Source organism: Rutidosis leptorrhynchoides, chromosome 6 (genome assembly GCF_046630445.1).
Source record: "Rutidosis leptorrhynchoides isolate AG116_Rl617_1_P2 chromosome 6, CSIRO_AGI_Rlap_v1, whole genome shotgun sequence".
Taxonomy (NCBI): domain Eukaryota; kingdom Viridiplantae; phylum Streptophyta; class Magnoliopsida; order Asterales; family Asteraceae; genus Rutidosis; species Rutidosis leptorrhynchoides.
This window is the reverse complement of record NC_092338.1, coordinates 438,495,043-438,500,992: the sequence shown is the minus strand read 5'-3', so window position 1 is coordinate 438,500,992 and position 5,950 is coordinate 438,495,043. Positions and strand designations below refer to the sequence as shown.

Sequence of the window (5,950 nt, the reverse complement as noted above, 5' to 3'; positions counted from 1 at the left end):
AGCTAACTGTTAATTTCTTATTACATTTTAATTATCGCAATTTATTTTATCGCAATTTAATTCTCGCAATTTTATTTATTGTCATTTAATTTCTATTATCTATTTTACGTACTTTATTTATCGTCATTTAATTTCGGTATTTATTTTATGCACTTTAAATATCGGGACACGTATACAAATTTTTGACATATCATATCGATGCATCTATATATATTATTTGGAATAACCATGGACACTCTATATGCAGTAATGCTTGAGTTAGCTATACAGGGTTGAGGTTGATTCTACAATAATATATATACTTTAAGTTGTGATCGATTCTGAGACATGTATACAATGGGTCAAGAATACGTATTAATTAATTCGAATATTATATATTAAACTATATATGAATTATTGAATTACTAATTGTGGACTGCTAACTATGGACTGCCAACATTGGATAATTAAAATGAATTAAAATATTGATTATAACATATGAAACTAAACAATTCTTCAAGTTTGCCACTTGATTTCATCTATAACCTCATTTGTATCTTGACGATTACAATCTGCGTTCAAACCTTTCATGATTCTTGAAAACACCTCAATCTAGATGAATGAACCAACTGCACTTAATCTACGAAAGAAAGGATTGACGCATATAGTTATGCACCTGTAAACACTCAGAACCTGGATAAACGCTTAACACGTATCTGTGCTAGCTCCTTTGGCATTTATTACCAAAAAAAAAATTTTCAATTCCTTTTTCAAAGTAGCAAATTTTGTCACAGCTCCAGCAAGTCAACTTCAACTTTTCATTCGGATTAGCCTTATTATAACCGTGATATATAAGTTACCCTTTTCGTCATCGTTTCCGGAGAACCATTTATATCCCACCACGTTAGCAGTAAACTTACCAGCAACTTCATAAATCTTTGACTTTCCAAAAAATCATTATATTCATTGAAACCCTGTCATATACTCATCCACACCTTATAATGAGAATTGCTATACTAATTACTGAGAATTAGCAATCAATATTTTGAAATCTCGTAGCATGTCTACATCAACAGTTATAGGTATACATATAACCTTTATCTCTTGGAATTATGATCTTCCATTCTGAAATTCTGAAAAGCACCCCAAACTACGAATTAGTTCTCCGATTTTTTGGAAAATGCTGATGAAGCAGCAAAAACTGTAAATGACCTTAACAGTCAAAAGTATGATGGAGTGTTGGAAACACTCACTAGAAAATTTAATACCGAAAGGCGGATTATGCGAAATTATGAAGAAGGCTATAAACAATTCACAGAGACTAAACCCGCCTTCAAAAAATCCAAATGATTCAGTATCTGCTGAAGTCATTAATGAATACCTTGTTCCTGACTCTACAATTTTACGAACAAATCTTCATCATCATCCATCGATATTAGAAACTCTAAGATAGCACCGTATCTTTCATTATAAATATCCTCGATATTTCTGAAGATATTTTCATAACTATTTTTATCTGAAATCATTTATCTTCTCGCAATATCTGCGTTACATCATAAAGAAAACTGTTTTAGTTTCTAAATTCTGAATAATTCGAATTTAAAACATGAATGTTTTTGAAGTAGTGTTGGAAATTGAAGCATGAGTTAGTATAATATAATGACTGATAAGGCTAAAAAGGAACATATATTTCATAGCATTATCCCCCAAGAAAGACAAGATTTTAGTTGCAATTGTTCCATTTTCAAGTAATATTCGTTTATATTAAATAAGTGCGAAGACAAAAGGCAGATTCGACGAATTGAAGACACAAAGGTCCGAAAAGCTAAAAAGTACAAGATACAATTACAGTGGTTCAATTTATTGATGAGAAACGTCTAAAAATGACAAGAGTACAAGACGTAAAACACAAAGTACACGATATAAAATAGTACGAAAGAGCGTTCGAAAATCCGGAACCGAGGCATGAACCAACTTTCAACGCTCGACGCAACGGAGCTGAAAGTACAAGTCAACTATGCACAAGAATATAATATAATATTTAAATAATTCATAATAAGAATAATATTAAATAATAAAAAGTTGTTAATTGAGCATAGTTCAGGGGTCATAAGTGAAAATTTCAATTTATCATTTGCCTATAAAAGGCCATCTAAATCGATGATTTTCGATTTAGATACACCTTTTTCCAATCTTCTTTCTTTCTTATGTAATTTATATTTATATTTATAATATTAAGTTTAATTTAAGATTAATAATAATTGAGTTATTGTAAGAAATGTTTTACGGGTTTTAAAGTAGGAATTCTGTCCGTGTAACGCTACGCGATTAATCACCACTGTAAGCTATGTTCTTCCTTTTTAAATTAATGTCTAGTAGCTAAGTCATTATTATGCTTATTTAAATTGAAGTAATCGTGATGTTAGGCTAAATATTAAGATGGGGTAATTGGATTTTTTTACCATAATTAGGGTATGGACAAAAGACCGACACCTGTGGACTTTGGACCATGGACAATTAATAGATGGGGGGTATTGTCTAAAATTGAGCGACAACTCATGGGAGCCTGTCGAACCTATCTTCAAATTAATTAATCTAAATAATAATAAAATGGTTATGGATGTCCTATTTAGTGACGTTTATACGACATCCTTTACAATCATTTAATTAATTATTTGGGTTGGGTAATTTATTATTCACTACGGCCAAGTGGATAAATTAATATTCATGGACCAATAAAACAGGGGTGGATTACATTTAAGGACACTTGGTGTAATTGTTAACAAAGAATTAAAACCTTGGATTACACGCAGTCGTTAACCTGGTGTAATCATTAAACAAAGTATTAAGACCTTGTTACAGTTCGGATCCCTAATTAGTTGGATTATTTGACTTCAGGAATAAGGATAATTTGCCGAGCATTTTATAATTATGACCGGTGAACTATTTTGGACAAAAACCACATAGGTTTCAAATAATCCAGGACAAAGGACAATTAACCCATTGGACAATTAATTAAAATCAAAAAGTCAAACATCATGGTTACGGAAGTTTAAATAAGCATAATTGTTTTATTGTATTTTTCATCGCACTTTTATTTTCTGTCATTTTATTTTCTGTCATTTTATTTATCGCAATTTATTTTACGCACTTTAATTTTTGTCATTTATTTTTACGCTTAAAATCGACAAACCGGTCATTAAACGGTAAAACCCCCATTTTATAATAATACTACTACTTATTTATATATATATTTTTACAAATAAACTTAATAATATAGCGTTAACTTCACCAGCTCCCTGTGGAACGAACCGGACTTACTAAAAACTACACTACTCTACGATTAGGTACACTGCCTATAAGTGTTGTAGCAAGGTTTAGGTATATCCACTCGATAAATAAATAAATAAAACTTGTGTAATATTTCGTCGCATTTTGTAGTAAAAATTAATACTATTTCGTACACCCCGCTGCACACATCAAGTTTTTGGCGCCGCTGTCGGGGAGCGCTAAAACGCTATATTTTTAATTATAATAATATTGAAATAAAATATAATAATATAATAATATTAAAATAGAATATAATAATATAATAATATTGAAATAGAATATAATAATATAATAATATTTTAGAATCTATTTTGAATCGTAAAAGTTTTAAAAAGTCGTATTTATTAAATACTTTAGGGGTATATTATGTAACTTATAATTAATAATTTCTATAATGTCGCTTTCATGTGAATAGTAAATTAATTAATAATCGTAAAAGTTTTAAAAAGTCGTATTTATTAAATACTTCAGGGGTATATTATGTAACTTGTAATTAATAATTTCTATCATGTCGCTTTCATGTAAATAGTAAATTAATTAATTTCTTTTCATTTACTATTCATGAATAGTAAATGAATTAAAAAAAAAAGTTTTGAAAAAAAATAATAATTATAAAAAAATTATTAATTTGTAAAAAAAATCGTTTTTAAAAAAAAAAAAAAAAAGGTTGTAAAAAAAACGTTTTTTTTAAGAAAAAAAATTCGTTTTAAAAAAAAAAAAAAAAATTTTAAAAAAAAAAATTTTTTTAAAAATAATAAATAATAATTTTTTTTTTAAGTTTTATTACCTTTAGATTTTTAGACTATAGTTACAATTTTTAGTATTAAGTTTAGTTTTGCATAGTTATTTTTATTTCTAGAATTTTTAGGTTTGCCGTAAAATCCCTTAAGTGCTTATTCCTTAGACTAAGATTTAGGTGCTTTAGAATTTTGCGACGCCGTTTTTCGCGCTACTTTCTTATTTTTATTTTTCGACGCCTATTTTTCGACCTTTTATTTTTCGACATTTTTCGACGCGCAATCTATTTCTTTCTTATTTCTCGACGCTCTAGTTTTTAGGACTTAGAATTTTCTCTATTTCTTATCTAATTCTCAAACGGAAAGAAAAATTATTTAAGCGGTTAAGTTAATAGACGTTGACATTTTTCTGGTTCGTAGTAATAGTTGGATTTGTTAGTGGCTAGTTGTGGGCTTCCGATTTAAAGGGTCCTGGCTACCTGCTACATCTTTTGGCTATTCGAAACGTGGGCAAAATCAGAAAAGTCTATTAATTGGACAACTTATATAAGTTTTTCTTATTTTTTTATAACTACTAGGATATTCTGTAAATGCACCGAGCAAAACGTTCACCACCTTTCATACGTTCACCACCTGTAACTCGATCAAGACATTTAGCAAATATTGTCGCCGTTGATTTTTCTTTAGAATCATCATCCAGTCGAACAAATACTCCAATTCAAATTTTCGACAATCCATCTTTTGAACCCGATTTCACAACTAAGAAAGTGGAGGATATTCAAGGACAATTCCAAGATCCTGAACCACAAACCGTTAAATCAGAGTCCTCTAGTGATTCGTATTCAACGAATTCAATTATGGAAGTAACGGAACCTCTAAGTATGGAAGATCGAATGAGAGTTAAACGCACGGGCCAAGGTCACGCCATTATTAAGCCAGAAGTTAATGCTCCAGATTATGAAATCAAAGGACAAATTCTACATATGGTAACTAATCAGTGCCAATATAGTGGTACGCCAAAAGAAGATCCCAACGAACATCTTCGTACCTTTAATAGGATCTGTACACTATTCAAAATCCGAGAAGTGGAGGATGAACAGATATATCTCATGTTGTTTCCCTGGACTTTAAAGGGAGAAGCCAAAGATTGGTTAGAATCGTTACCTGAAGGGGCGATTGACACATGGAATGTCTTAGTTGAAAAATTTCTTCAAAGATTCTTTCCGGCATCTAAAGCCGTGAGACTTCAAGGAGAAATTGTTACGTTCACACAAAAGCCAAATGAAACATTATATGAGGCGTGGACAAGATTCGGAAGGATGTTGAGAGGATGTCCTCAACACGGTTTAGACACTTATCAAATAGTACAAATATTCTACCAAGGTGTCAACGTTGCTACAAGAAAAGACATCGACATAACAGCTGGTGGTTCCATTATGAAGAAAACCGCAACTGAAGCTTACAAAATTATTGATAACACTGCTTCCCACTCTCATGAGTGGCATCAAGAAAAAGATATCTTTCGATCATCTAAAGCGGCTAGAGCCGATTCTAGCCATGACTTTGATTCCGTTTCCGCAAAAATAGATGCTTTCGAAAGACGAATGGAAAAGATGAATAAAGATATTCACGCAATACGAATCAGTTGTGAGCAATGCGGTGGACCACACTTATTGAAAGATTGTCACATTGAACTAACGATGGAACAACGTGAGAATGTTTCCTATATGAACCAAAGGCCGGGAAATAATTATCAAAATAATTATCAACCGCCAAGGCTAAACTTCAATCGAAATCAAAACATTCTTTATAATCCAAATGGACCAAACAATAATTCGTACAACCAACAAGGTCAGAATAACCAACCGACTCAAACCAACACTTTCAATCAACAAAGACCTGGC

The 5,950-nt window shown here is 30.9% G+C and overlaps 1 non-coding gene across 1 annotated transcript; it reads right to left on the bottom strand.

Moving 5' to 3' along the window:
• Positions 1 to 5,287: 5,287 nt before the first annotated feature.
• LOC139856389 (small nucleolar RNA R71) lies at positions 5,288 to 5,394 on the bottom strand. Its single transcript, XR_011761872.1, has one exon. It is a non-coding gene; the product is annotated as a small nucleolar RNA R71 (small nucleolar RNA).
• Positions 5,395 to 5,950: the final 556 nt, after the last annotated feature.